The sequence below is a fragment of the Schistocerca piceifrons genome, chromosome 1 (genome assembly GCF_021461385.2).
Source record: "Schistocerca piceifrons isolate TAMUIC-IGC-003096 chromosome 1, iqSchPice1.1, whole genome shotgun sequence".
Lineage (NCBI taxonomy): Eukaryota > Metazoa > Arthropoda > Insecta > Orthoptera > Acrididae > Schistocerca > Schistocerca piceifrons.
Window position 1 is genome coordinate 674,196,415 of NC_060138.1, and position 15,861 is coordinate 674,212,275.

Below are 15,861 nucleotides of genomic sequence, written 5' to 3' on the forward strand. Positions count from 1 at the left end.
TTTCAATTGGTGAGAGATCTGGAGAATGTGCTGGCTAGGGCAGCAACCGAACATTTTCTGTATCCAGAAAGGCCCGTACAGGACCTGCAACATGCGGTCGTGCATTACTCTGCTGAAATGTAGGGTTTCGCAGGGATCGAATGAAGGGTAGAGCCACGGGTCGTAACACATCTGAAATGTAACGTCCACTGTTCAAAGTGCTGTCAGTGCGGACAAGAGGTGACCGAGACGTGTAACCAATGGCACCCCATACCACCACGCCGGGTGATACGCCAGTATGGCGATGACGAATACACGCTTCCAATGTGCGTTCACCGCGATGTCGCCAAACACGGATGCGACCATCATGATGCTGTAAACAGAACCTGGACTCATCCGAAAAAATGACGTTTTGCCATTCGTGCACCCAAGTTCGTCGTTGAGTACACCATCGCAGGCGCTCCTGACTGTGATGCGTCAAGGGTAACCACAGCCATGGTCTCCGAGCTGATAGTCCATGCTGCTGCAAACGTCGTCGAACGGTTCGTGCAGATGGTTGTTGTCTTGCAAACGTCCCCATCTGTTGACTCAGGGATCGAGACGTGGCTGCACGACCCGTTACAGCCATGCGGATAAGATGCCTGTCATCTCGACTGCTAATGACACGAGGCCGTTGGGATCGAGCACGGCGTTCCGTATTACCCTCCTGAACCCACCGATTCCATATTCTGCAAATAGTCATTGGATCTCGACCAACGCGAGCAGCAATGTCGCGATACGATAAACCGCAATAGCGATAGGCTGCAATCCGACCTTATCAAAGCCGGAACCGTGATGGTACGCATTTCTCCTCCTTACACGAGGCATCACAACAACGTTTCTCCAGGCAACGCCGGTCAACTGCTGTTTGTGTATGAGAAATCGGTTGGAAACTTTCTTCATGTCAGCACGTTGTAGGTGTCGCCACCACCGCCAACCTTGTGTGAATGCTCTGAAAAGCTAATCATTTGTATATCACAGCATCTTCTTCCTGTCGGTTAAATTTCGCATCTGTAGCACTTCATCTTCGTGGCGTAGCAATTTTAATGGCCAGTAGTGTATGTATGGCTAGTACATCACTTTCGTATGTCTATGCATAATTTAGCATAAGACCTTTGCATCAGCATTACCGTAGTCCAGTGCCAACATGAAACATCGTGCAGCCATAACTGGATTTCGAGTGTGATGGTACATACGAAATACGCAAATTTAGAAATTGTGGCGTTGCACATGTACTAATGGACCTAATGATATCAATTTTGTGACTGCTATAACACCTGCACTGAGAAACACAACAACAGTGGTCACTATTTAAATACACACACGTGCGTAGGAGGCTTGTATGGCATAGCGTGCCCTTGATGAATTTTTTATAAATTAGGTTGTGTTTATCCTAGCACATCTCTAGATTTGAATTGATGTTATGTTTAACTTTTTACAGATTGCAAATAAACTGAATGTATGGTACTTTCCTTTAATAAGATATTTGATAATGGCCTAAGACCGATATTATGCAACCTGTTCAAGGAAGAAAGGAAGAATGAAGATGATATTACGGAATTTTTTTGTGTAACTCATTACTCAGAAAGAAAGTACTGATTGCGAAAAAACGATTAGTACGGAAAACATTAATAATATGTGGTGTTCCTCGCAGTCATCTCATAGGTGCCTCTTCAAGGAGTTAGGCATTTTAACTGCACCTTTTGCATATAGTTTGTAACGTAATTCGTCGTAAGTAAGAGAAGAATGGTGACATTCATAACTACAGCACCAGAAAAAAAGTCCTTCGTCACTCATTATCAAATCTGTCACTGACTTCGAAAAGCTTTTAACATGCAACAACCATAATTTTTGATCATTTACTCAACAGTAAAAGATTTCTCAAAGGTAGCAAGGCAAGTCTTAAACATAATCTTAACTCATTTCTTCTGGATTTTTTTTTATTCCACAGACGAATTGATGCTTCAAAATTGGCTAGTTGTAGAGGAAAAAAACATAGTTTTGCGTGTAGTTGTAGGAGTGCTACTCAAAAATTGTCTGTTCACCAATATTAAATCTAGGCCAGTCTGCTATTTAGGAAGTTACAGAAAGCTGACATGTAGACACCCACCGAAACTAACAGTGTATACACATCCTGTACTTTACTTGTTCCAAGTTATTTTGATAAAAGAATCGCTCAAATTATCTATGGATTATAGCGAAATAAATACTAATGATAATAATAATAATAATAATAAATATTATTATTATAACAAAAATAATAATAACAACAACAGTAATAATAACAGCTAAAAAAGTCCTTATCTATTTAGCAACCACAATGAACTTCGATAGAAAGCAAAGAAGTAATACCTATCACGTAAAAGTCTTTCTAAAATATCGCGAAGAATACTTTGTTCACTGGCAGCCCACACAGTGCTCGCAGACACTAGATTTCCTGGGCTGCGTGTTGTCGCCGGCTGGGCCGTTACGGTGAGTCTGTCCACAAGCGCTGCCTGTATGTCACAGCGGGGCCACATGTGGTTTACTGACTGCATTCCTTTCACGCCAGCGCAGCGCTGAATTTGAATAATTTGTGCGGCCACAAAGGCGGCGCCGCTGTTAGGCACGGGCTTCAGCGGTCCCAAAAGGCTGGCAAACGTTTTGCCCTCTCTGGCGCGACGCCACGCTGACTTCTCCACAATGTCCGGCAGCCGCTGTAAGCGCGCGCCGCTGTCAGCGACGTGACGGCCTGTCTGCGTCTGCGTCTCCTCCGTTTTACTGGCGACTGTTGGTACCGAAAGTGAAATGGACGGGGAAAATGTCACTGCACTGCCGTTTTCCCGAAGTATGGACTTTTTGCTGCCAGAGGAACTTCTGTATAGCTTAGTTTAGTTTTTTGGGGTCTTCAATTGATCACATTCACGACGATTTGCCACGATGTGGTACGTGTTTACGTAGGCTGCAAAAAAAGATACATTTTGTCTGTGAAAATACGGCACCATTCTGGCCATTTACATAAACCGATTTCATTTTGTTCTAATCTTTATCTACAGATAATTTAATGAATGAAACTCAACCACATACAAGCTCTAGTCGGAAATTTTTCTATCGAGTAAAGGGAGCTATAGAAGTCATTCCAACTTGAGTTTGAAACCCTCATTATCTGCGACCATCTATAATTCACAAGAGAGGGGTCAAATATTTTTATAACAACATGGTTTGCTCTTTTCTGAGCAAGAGTAAGGTTAAACTGTCGATACTGGAGATTATTTTTACCGCTAGTCTTATATTTACGAATGATACGATTATTTTAAAAACAGTGTCTGACTAGAAACAACAATTTCCACCAGAAAGTAAATGCATTGTCTGTTGTTGGACTGCCGGCCGAGGTGGCCGAGCGGTTCCAGGCGCTAGAGTCTGGAACCTCGCGACCGCTACGGCCGCAGGTTCCAATCCTGCCTCGGGAATGGATATGTGTGATGTCCTTAGGTTAGTCAGGTTTAAGTAGTTCTAAGTTCTAGGGACTGATGACCTTAGAAGTTAAGTCCCATAGTGCTCAGAGCCACTTGAACCATTTTTTGAAGTGCTCCGAAACATACATATGTACATATGTGCACTCAATTCTTACCTCATATGTACAGCTATTTCATTCTTTTTTGGGGAACAAATGCATAAAATATGAACACAATTTTCAGACTCCAGAAAAGAGCCATAAGAATAATTACCAAAAATACTAGTCGAGCTCATTGTAAAGATCTGTTCAGAACACGGGGGATTTTAACTGCTCCATGAGCATACATTTACCAGTCAGTTGTGCACATCAAAAATAACATTGGTCATTACTGCACAAACAGCTCTGTCCATGAGCATGCAACAAGAGACAGACTCAACTTACATTTACCAAGAAAAAATAAACATAAAACCCAAAACAGCATTTTTCTTCCAAGGGATAAAACTGTACAATAAATTACCAAAAGAGATTAAAGAAATTGCAAAAATACACTTATTTAAAGTGACAGCAAAAAAGTGCCTGTTATGCAATACATTTTATACATTGAAGGATTACTTAGCTGAAACAGAGTAGGGGTTTGATAAAAATGTTATACAAATAAATTATAATAATAATGATTATAAAATATCCAACATTCCACATAAAACCTTCACTTTACGTTTTTTTTCCTTTCTAGAAGTACTTACCACCAAGCTATGCATGGCAGAATACTAACACCTCTTCCTCTTTCTGAGCTCAACATTTCACTCATTATGGAGGGATGCTGAGTCAGTTTTTCAGGATAGGAAATGGCCCAGAGATCACCAGTGTGGGTGTGTGTGTGTGTGTGTGTGTGTGTGTGTGTGTGTGTGTGTGTGTGTGTGTGTGTGTAGTGAGGGAAGTGTTATGAAACAATGTGTGTATAGTGTGTGCAGTGACTGAGATATGAGTGAACAATGTGGCATTACATTATTTAATGTTATTTGTAAAAAAGTATTGTATACCAGGAGTAAATCTAATGATTGTCTCTAACTAGAAGTCTGTAAATATATGTGTATACCAAATAGCTTATTTTAAATTGATCTAAATTTGTAAATACTTTGACATGTCCTATATCCCTGTAAAAGAGATCTACGGATCAATAAAGCTACTACTACTGCTACCACTATTATTCCATATGACATCAATGAATGGAAATTTGAAAATTAAGCTAATCATCTATTGCTTTCGTGGCCAAAATCAGTGATTACACCTAGGACGAATTTTGCCACAGTGAAGCGTTTGAAAAGATCTATAATATTTGATTTTGAATTCATATTCCGATCAGTATCCACACCCAGCACTTCCAACAATCAGTTTCACATATTTCTTTTCCCCCATGCCGTATTCCGACTGATGATGGTACATTTTACCTTGTGAAATGTTGAATGCATTGTGTTTTCCCTAAGTAATAGACCACTTACTTAGAACTAATCAATAATATATTTGAATATTTCAATTGTTGCTCCTGTTTGTGCAGCTCTTTTGCGTATGACTGGGACGTTTGCATCACCAAACAACACTGTTTGTGTTTTATAGGAGCAAGCGTAGGAATGGTCCCAGAACTGAACACTGTGGAACGACGGCAGTAACTTATCTACACCCAGAAAAAAGACTCATCATGAAAGCTAACGTGGTACCTAACATGACCCTTTCTTTCTTATCTGTTAAATATGACGTGAATAACTTACTCATTGTACATCGAAAACCATAAACCTTAACACTGGTGAGACAACCTTCTGCCAGCTATTGGGTGTTTCCGTTGGATTATGTATCTCGACAAGAAAATAAATGAAAGCTCTGAGCAAAAATGAGACATTTTTAAATTTTGTATTGATCTTCTGACGACGACAAAAATCAAAGACACACTTTTGTAATATTTTATGTACCTGCGCAGCATACACGAGGTGCAGTCACACACGTTGTTCAATATGACGTCCCCCATATAGTCTGCAGACATGATGCTGCTAGTCAGAGTTTTTTCGCATCCATTTGAACAATAAATATGTTTTTCGAACAATGTGACACCCCGTGAGGACTCATTAGATGTGATCTTGCTCGATCTCGATAGAATATTCCCACGAAACTTCTCACATTACCCTACAATGATAAATCTAATGTTTCAGAATAGGCAGCGAAATAGGACTTCCTCTTGGTGTTCACAGTAAACTATGCAAAGTGCACTGAGGTCAGATAATGTAGGAATTACTTGCACTACGTGCACGAAGAAACCAACCAAATGCCTTTAAGCACTATGGGACTTAACATCTGAGTTCACCAGTCCCTTAGACTTAGAACTACTTAAACCTAACTAACCGAAGGACATCACACACATCCATGCCCGAGGCAGGATTCGAACCTGCGACCGTAGCAGTAGCGCGGTTACGGATTGAACCGCTTAGAACAGCTCGGCCACAGCGGCCGGCGTGCACGAAGAGCAAGTGAGATATCTTCCGAAACAGTGATGAGCATGTCGCTCAGAAAGACAGCATACAGCTTCGCAGTTAAGGAAGATTATGGCGTCACGTCCCGTAGGCGATGAGGCCGTTAAATAGGCAACACAAGAACTGATTGTCATTTTCGAAAGGTCCATTCCTCATTTGACTTGAGCGATTTACGGAAACCCTAAATCTGGATGGACAGTGAAAATATGAACAGCCGTCCTACCACTGAACTACTGAACCAGATGGTAGTGATACTTTGTAGCTTGGTGTATCATTCAGTAGTCGGGCCGCCTCTACGGTGTATGATAAGTCATATTTGCAATTTATTTTGGTAGTGGTTAATGAATACATAGTAGAAATAATTTGAATTGAAAAAAAAAGAGTAAAAACGTTTCTTATATGTTTCTTTTATTAGGTGAACGATGCAGAAAACGAATAGGAGCTGAGGGCTGCTCGAAGTATTTGCGTCACTGGATAAAATTCTACTAGGGTCGACGGCCGTCATCAGAAGAAGATGCCTGAAGCTGCATTTGATTGCTGTGTTAACTGTTGTAACAATGAAAAAATAAAAGAAAATATTCTACACAATGGTAAATGATTTATTGAGCCACAAAACTGTTAAAGTACATATTGACTTCAAGTTACGTAACACATGATACACCTTGTAATCTGTGGATTATAAACCAGTGTGAATTCGTCTGTAAAAATATTTACGGTGTTGATGTTTTTACTAAAGGTGGATAGCATCCCGAGTATTTCTTACCTTTTACCTATAATAGGGATTGAAATGAATTCATTAATCATTTGAAGAAAAGCTTGGATAGCAAATGCTAAGGAAGTGTAACATCTTTGGATATCGAATATTACGATGAAATTGAATTATCACCAATTAATGGATACATTTCAGAATGAAGGACCGTAGTAAATGCTCTAATCTGAAAAGGTACACTGCCTATAAATAGGACCTGTTGGGTAGGTCAATGGTGAATGGGTGGTGGAGCTGGGCTGCTATAAGTGAGGAAGGCCTGCCGCTCATCACTCTGGGAGTAGGCTGCAGCTCTGTGGTGGATAGTTACCAGTTGCCTGTCCGACGTCCCATCATAAAAGGAGCGACGTAAGAGACACTTTTTATTCTGTGTCAAAATACAACAGTCATGATGGTACTAGATGGCGGCCAAAGCTCCTAAAACGTGGGTTGGGTTCGGTCTGTGAAGTCTGCTTACATAAGCAGGCAGCCTTCTGTCACAACCAGTGTACTGTGTCGCCCTGGGCAGCGGACGGCGGCCAGGGATCATGGAGTGTTCAAAATTCAGGTGGTGGCGCTCAGCAAGCGCCGGAAGCAGGGCAGCGTGTGTCAGTTGACTCAGGCAGCTGTACCGTCTGGTGCGAATTCACGGCATCAGGCATGCAGGCTCAAACTGTGGATCGTGCAGGGTAGCCGCGCGGTCTAAGGCACCTTGACACGCGCCGTGCGGCTCTCCCCGTCGGAGGTTCGAGTCTTCCCTCGGGCATGGGCGTGTGTTGTCCATAGCATAAGTTAAAGTTAGATTAAGTAGTGTATGGGCTTAGGGACCGATGACCTCAGCAGTTTGGTCCCATAAGACCTTGCCACAGATTTCCAATTTCCAAACTGTAGACCCCAGTGCGGACAGCAGCGGCGTGTGGTCACACAGGTGACGATCAGCGGCAGTATTAGTCCACAAAGGCGTTGAAAAGTGGGCAGCTAGATGGCCCGGGCACGAGCTATAGACCACCAGAGTAGGTGACCAGCAGTGGGTAGAAGATAACCAACAAGTGACCCGCCGCTTCGAAGGCGCCAAGTCAGCAGCATTCAGTCTGCATAAACAGCAGCCTCGCAGTTAACGAAGACAGAGTCTGGCAGCGACAGCCTGTAGACACATATAAACTCATAGACGGGCGTAGACCTCGCCTCGTAGCTAGCTGCTGGCAGTGACTGATGATGACTGTCTAAAACTAATGGCGTATAACTAATGGCGTATTTGCAAGCCTGGCCCGCTATTGTTTCGGAGACGGCAGCACTGCTGCCCTCGAAGACACAACAGAACCTCTGTGCAAAGTATGACCGTTGACCAACCATGACACGATGGCCCCAGGTTTCCCTCTGTCAGCAACTTCACAGCTCTGGCTGTTTAATAATTTAGCCTTTCAGGTACCGTTGTTATAGTATCATCTTCTTATGTAAAAACTCTTAATCACTCCCTGTAATGTGGCTTCTTAGGCCACCCTGTTGTGACTCCACCGATAAAGTTGATCATCGGATTTCTTTCTGTTGGGATAGGTGGAATGGTGGCGCAACACAGTGACTGAAGTAAAAACAAGATCTTCTGAACTTCAGTACTAAATACTAATCTCAATATACAGAATAGTTTAATTGCAGTGGACCAGTGTAGTAGCAAGTCTAGTCTCTATCGTTACAACATCAGCTGCGCTATAATCAAGCAGAGTCATAATTAAAATTTTTGCAGAGTAGTAACGTACAACATTTTGTGCCCACACTGCTGTGCATTAGCGATGGAAATGAATCTGTTGTAGTATGTCTGTAATACACGCCGTCAGATAAACAGTCAAGTATGTTCTGCATTGACGTAGTTATTATACAGGGTGTCAGTGATATAAGTGCAAATATTTCTATTGATGACTAAAGACAGTGTACTGAACAACATTTCATCAGTATTTACTTCGTTTGCAGATTAATAATGGGGGTTAGGAGCAGTATATTTTTAGGCTGGTTGGTACCTCTAAGTACGCATAGCATAATCAAGTCATCAACGTTGCTTTTCCCCTGGGCAGCAGACGTGTTGACCCAAAACGGGTAGTGCATACAGACAGCTCAGTCCACTTCATGGCGCATCTGACAGTGTAGAAACAGCAGGAGGAAGTCCAGTCACATGGTGGGAGTACTTCTGTGACAGTATAAAAAGCAACTGGTAGTAAATTAAGCGAGGTGTTTGCAGGAAGAATGTTAGACGCAGAAAAGAAACGAACGCCGTGAAATGGGTAAATATTAAGGTACTGACTGCCACATTACCTGCGCTTATACCCCGTAGTGTAAAATGGGTTATTCGTGAGAATGACCTTTGTTCCACTGAAGACGCTCATGCTGCCGAAAGATGGTCGTATCTTTTACGAACATTTAATGTAGTGTGAAAAATATACTGTACACGCCCAAGCGTGTGTATGCAGAGACAAAACACAGCAAGGCGCGGCGTGGTGAGTGCTTTAACACTTGCTGGACTCAAGACAAATGAAGCCTCTAAATCTTAGATCTTAAGTTGTGTTCGGTGTGGTCCGACATACTGAATGATGTATTTGAAGTTATGAGTTATTGATAATTGGAAATTGGATCTGTCTTCACAACTGGTATAATTAGTTGAAGCAACACAGCGTAATATCTTTGAAGACATGTTCATTATTCAGTAGCTGGAAACGGTGTGACACAGCATCATCCTGTCTGGAGACGATGTCAAAGAGAAAGCTCCCGCACGACCATGGTACGGAGTAGCACGACCACGAGAATAAAACAAGAAGGTGACCGCATTTGAAGAGAGGTAAAAGATAGGCCACCTCAAAGTGACAAATTCGCCACGCAGTGTTCCTTTCATATGGTGTTGCAGTCAAGTCGGTGTATACCCACACAAAAGGGGAACCCTGCAACCCCAAAAGCCTTGTATATGGGAGCAATAAGACGTATGTACTGTGTATCACTCTGATACTCCACTCGCACTAGACAACTTTATCGCATGGGTTGCTTGTACACACTGTACTCAGTGGCGCAGTTAAGCTGTGAGGAAGCAGATACAAATATATCTACCAGCATCACAGCTCTTCATAACGGGAGTGTGGGAATTTTCAATGGCTCATACATGTCTAATGCAACTCTTAAGCATTCCGTCCCTGATGAAACAGGTTTAATACAAGAAAAGCACTTATGCAGAAAAATGAAAACCAACCATACAGTACTGTAACTCTCATTAGATCGACGAGAAATTCGAAGATGGCAGGAGTTACCACTTTCACTGTCAGTAACTGTCAGTAACTGATGGCTACATGTGGCAGCTTACTCACTGTTCCATATTACTTCCCATACTGCGCCGTGCTTTAGCCTGTTTTATGTGCAACAGAGAGAGCATTATATTAAGACCTCTCATTCATGCTAGCAGGCGCGACTTCTTTATTGGGACGAGTCCACAGAGTTTGTTGTCCCCCTCAGTCATTGTGCCGTTTACCAGTTGCCTCGTTTACCTTAAACTATGGTACATACTTAGAAGTTTGGTACGCATTCCATGTCTCCTACGCCAGTTCTTGTCCCAGTACAAGCTGTTAACTCCTCTAGTCTTTCCATCTGCTTCTGCATACCCGGAAATCATCCATACATCGTCAGGTGCTGATCGGCTGGACCTCTGCACTTGTAAACAGAGACCGCGGTCTTACGGACAGCAGCAGTAGGACCGATAACGTCAGCATATATAGCACTCGGTAGAAAAAAAGTAAAATAAAATACTGAAACAGTAGCTGTCATTCTGCCTTCAAGTTTGAACTGTTGCAGACAGCTGCGGCGTTCAGAATGAACGGGAATAATAAAGAGTAAACTCAGTTTACAAGTTTCTTTCACAAAATAAAGGAATAAAAGTAAACATTACAGACACAAGAAATCTCCTTCACTTAGATTTTAGTGACTACTGTCTTAAATTTAACCTGCATTGACAATGGGTAATAGACTAGGCTGTTGAAGAGTTGAAATGACGCTGGTGCTCAAAGAACCCTCATAGCGTTTACCAGTGACAGGAACCGCAGATCCATCTCATCGAAGAAATGTGGGGTTATGATAAATGATGACATCAACCCGCACCACTCAGTTACATTTACAGAATGAAGCGGTACCGGTTGACGTGCGAGAGGAATTTCCGTTGCCCATATTCTGATATTCTGTGTATTTAACATGGAGATGGGGTACGTCTGTCCACAGAACATTCCATGGACATTCATTGTCCACTTCCAAACGAGCAAGAAGTTCTGGAGCAAACATTTGCCTTACTGGCAGGTCAGCATGAAGCAACTCCTGAACACGAGAAATTTTGTATGGATAGAAGTGCAGAATAGAATTTTATGCACCGTGCTCACAGGCAATCTCCCGTCCGCTGCATGTTTGCACACTACCGCTCGACCTCTTCTGCAATGCTGTGGCTACATCTTCCACTGACGGTGGATTAATTGTTTTCCTTCGTCTTCCACAAAGAACATCAAAAGATTCCATCTTTTCAAATTTCGAAATCATTTTCTCCAGATCCTTAGAAGACAGACGAACGCCTTTTTCATATCCTTAAGTTTCCGGAACTATTGCAGAGCTATTGGCGCACAGTCACAGTTCTCGTAAAAGAGTTTTAACATCAGTGCCCGATCCTGCATTCAGATAATCATGCAGAGCATCTCAGGCGCAAACTGAGGAACAACTGTGTACCCCGAGCATTTATTTTGCGTATTCCGTCACTTTAGTGGAAAAATTTTCGTTAATACACACATAAAAAAGTATTGCATCACCTCATTTCCAGGAGTGCCGGAACCTGTACAGAAACTAGGAATTGAGATCAACATAAACATCATTTCCGCCCTTTTTATTGCTCATGAAAACGAGACATTGCATGTTGTACCTCCTTACAGCGAGACCTTCAGAGGTGGTGATCCAGATTGCTGTACACACCGGTACCTCTAATACCCAGTAGCACGTCCTCTTGCATTGATGCATGCCTGTATTCGTCGTGCCATACTATCCACAAGTTCGTCAAGGCACAGTTGGGCTATATTGTATAACTCCTCAACGGCGATTCGGCGTAGATCCCTCGGAGTGATTGGTAGGTCACGTCGTCTATAAACAGCCCTTTTCAGTCTATCCCAGGCATATTCGATAGGGTTCATGTCTGGAGAACATGCTGGCCACCCTAGTCGAGCGATGTGGTTACTCTGAAGGAAGTCATTCACAAGATGTGCACGATGGGGCGCGAATTGTCGTCCATGAAACCGAATGCCTCACCAATATCCTGCCGATATGGTTGCACTGTCGATCGGAGGATGGCATTGACGTATCGTACAGCCGTTGCAGCGCCTTCCATAACCACCAGCGGCGTACGTCGGCCCCACATAATGCCACCACAAAACAGCAGGGAACCTCCACCTTGCTGCACTCGCTGGACAGTGTGCCTAAGGCGTTCAGCCTGACCGGGCTGCCTCCAAAGAAGTCTCCGACGGTTGTCTGGTTGAAGGCATATGTGACACTCATCGGTGAAGAGAACGCGATGCCAGCCTTAAGCGGTCCATTCGGCATGTCGTTGGGCCCATCTGTATCGCGCTGCATGGTGTGGTGGTTGAAATATGGACCTCGCCATGGACGTCGGGAGTGAAGTTGCGTATCATGCAGCCTATTGCGCACAGTTTGAGTCGTAACACGACGTCCTGTGACTGCACGATTAGAATTATTCAACTATTCAACTTGGTGGCGTTGCTATCCTCAGAGTCATAATGCGTAGGTAGCGGACATCCATTTCAGTAGTAGCCCTTGGGTGGCCTAAGCGAGGCATGTCATCCACAGATCCTGTCTCCCTGTATCTCCTCCATGTCCGAACAACATCGCTTTGTTTCACTCCAAGACGCCTAGACACTTCCCTTGTTGAGAGCCCTTCCTGGTACAAAGTAACAATGCGGATGCGATCGAACCACATTATTGACCGTCTAGGAATGGTTGAACTACAGACAACACAAGCCGTGTACCACCTTTTGGTGGAACTAATCCATCGTCGGACCCCCCCCCCCCTCTCGTCTAATAGGTGCTCCCCATGCAAGGTTCTTTACATCTTTGGGCGGTTTTAGTGACATCTCTGAACAGTCAAAGGGACTGTGTCTGTGATACGATATCCGCAACGTCTATCTTCATGAGTTCTGGGAACCGGGATGATGGAAAACTTTTCTTGATGTGTTTATTTTTGTTTACATAACGTTTCTCACTTATTTTAGAATATGCGGGAGTTCCCGTTGCAGACTTGTAATGGGGAGTGAATAGATAATACTCTGCACTGGAACCCACGTCAGGTAAGCTGCTGTTTCCGTGCTACTACCCCTCGAAAACATGTTGGTAACGCGACCACTTTTACAAGTGGCCTAATACATCATTTGATTTACAATTCCACCCATTAATAGCCAAAGAAATTGTTTTTGGCTCGTTGACTATTTCTTTTCAGTGTGATGCAGTACGGCCTCTGCCAATTCCGGCAGTAGGGCCTCTGTCAGTTCCGATGTGCAGCGTCTGCTGACAGTGGATATCGCCTTTCTCGAAGCCGTTGCGAAATTGTAGCGAAAAGAGTTGCAATGGAGTCTGACGTTATGGAGAATGATCTTGTAAAAGGTGACGAACAACTATTTCATTACCGTGGCTTCGCCATTCTGAAGGATCATGGCAGTGTATGCTCCAAACGTGCACCCACTCATGTTGCTCTAACCATCACAGACACGCGAATGAGGCTCGTACCAGGTCAGAGAGTTAGGATACAAGTCAAGTGACATCAGCCGATCCGATGTAACCAAGACTGCCCCATCATGACTGCTCTGTTGCATACCTACCTAGCAAACATGTTTTCAGACGTGTGTAGCACGGAAACAGTACGTTTCCGGGCTTGGGTTCCTGTTCAAGATACTATGTAGTAACTCCCCTCTACAAGTCACAGAATTTTGTAACGGGAATTTACGGATACCCAGCATAGTCAGTAAACAAGTCAATTTTTCAATTTGATGCCCAGACATTTTGACTTCATTTCGATGAAAAGAACTTCCTTAAGTCCATGATTTCATATCTTTCTTCTACTGGTTCGTGTTTTGATGATCTGCATTTTATGCGCGCGCTTTCCAGGTTTCACTTTAACATTTCTCTTGTCGCCGAAAATGTTGGTCATCCCTAAATGTAATCATGAGAAATGGACTCTTACCATTTCAATTCCACTGTTATCATATTGTCAAACAGTGAAATAACCTCCAGAAATTTCCCTGCGTCTGTAAATTCGGTACTGTAAACTAAAAACATTGAACTGCAGGAATTTTACTGGTAAGGGTTCTTAGACTGTAATTTATTGTAGCATTCAGCGACTCTTCCCGCAGTTGTATTCTGTGTTTACTTTTAAAACATATCGCCTCTTATTTTTGAAGCGTAGAAAATATACGTGTCCTTAATTGCTTCTAGCAGAAATCTAACGCAGTTACTTCTTTAGAGTTGAATAAATAGACTCTTATTTATTTACACTTTCAGAGAGAAGAAATGCAGTGTTAACACGTCTGTTAAGTTTTCGTAAGGCGTATGTACATTTTAAATTAACTAATTTCGTTACCAGGTAGTTTTATCACTGTTATAGAAAGCATTTATAAAAGGTTTGCTTCGGACGTTGCGCATATATATTATTTATCCGGCATGTGTCTGTTGCACTGATGTTCTTAAAATTGTCAGTGACATTTGCTTACATCGATGCTCGGAGATTTGCTACAAACTTTTACTATCTTATAACAGGTCGAAAAGTCGGTAATGTTAATAACATATCCATCAGGGTCTTAAGAAGGACTGCAATTGCGGGTATTCAACAACGTGGAAACGAAATACGTATATATACCATCTGACGTTTGGGAAAACATCATACACACAATTCCGAAGGTTGTAACAGCAGACTAGTGCGAAAATTATCGTACTATTAATTCAACTTCTCGTGCATCTAACCTTCTGAGGAGATTAGAATACAGAAAAACTGAATAGAAAATTGAGGTGTATTACATGACGATTAGTTTGGCTTAAGGAAAGGTAAAGACACCAGACCGGCAATTTTGACGTTGTAGGTGATAATGGAAACGAGAGTGAAAAAAAAATCAAGACATGTTGATACGATTTGTCGACCTGGAATACACGTTCGACGATGTAAAATCGTGTAAGATGTTAGATATTTTGAGAAAAGTAGGGATAAGCTGTAGGGGAAGACGGGTAATAGACAATATGTACAAGAACCAACAAGGAACAACGACAGTTGGAGACGAAGAACGAACTACTCGGATTAAAATCGGTGTAAGGTAGGGATTTAGACTTCCGCCCCGCTTATTCTTGGTCTTCCACGCTTACTGTTCCCTCTTGGTTCTTGTGCATATTATATACCAACCGTCTTTAACTATTGTCTACTCCGGTTTCTCTCAGAATTTCCAACATCTTGCACTATTTGACGTTGTCGAACTCTTTTTCCAGGTCGACAGGTTCTATGAACATGTCTTCATTTTTCTTCAGTCTTGCTTCCATTATCAGTCGCAGTGTCAGAACTGCATCTCTGGTGTCTTTACCTTTCCTGAAGACAAACTGATCGCTATATAACAGACTTTCAATTTTATTTTCCATTCTTCTGTATATTATTCTTGTCAGGAACTCGAATGCATTAGCTGTTAATCAGACTGTGTGGCAATTCTCCCATTTTTCAACTCTTGTCTTCGAAATAGTGTGGATGACGATTTTCAGAATGTCTGATGGTATATCACCAGTCTTATCCATTCTACACACCAACATGAATATCGTTCTGTTGCCACTTCCACATGATTTTAGAAATTTTGATGGAATATTATGTATCCCTTCTGTCTTATTTGACCTTAAGTCTTCCAAAGCTCTTTTAAATTCTGTTTCTAATACTGGATCCTCTATCTCTTCTTTATCGACTCCTGTTTCTTCTTCTATCACGTCATCATACAAGTCTTCCCACATTATAGAGGCCTTCGGTGTACTCTTTCCATCTACCCGCACTTTCCTCTGCATTTGACAGTGGAACCCCATAGTACACTTAATGTTACCACAATTGCTTTTCATTT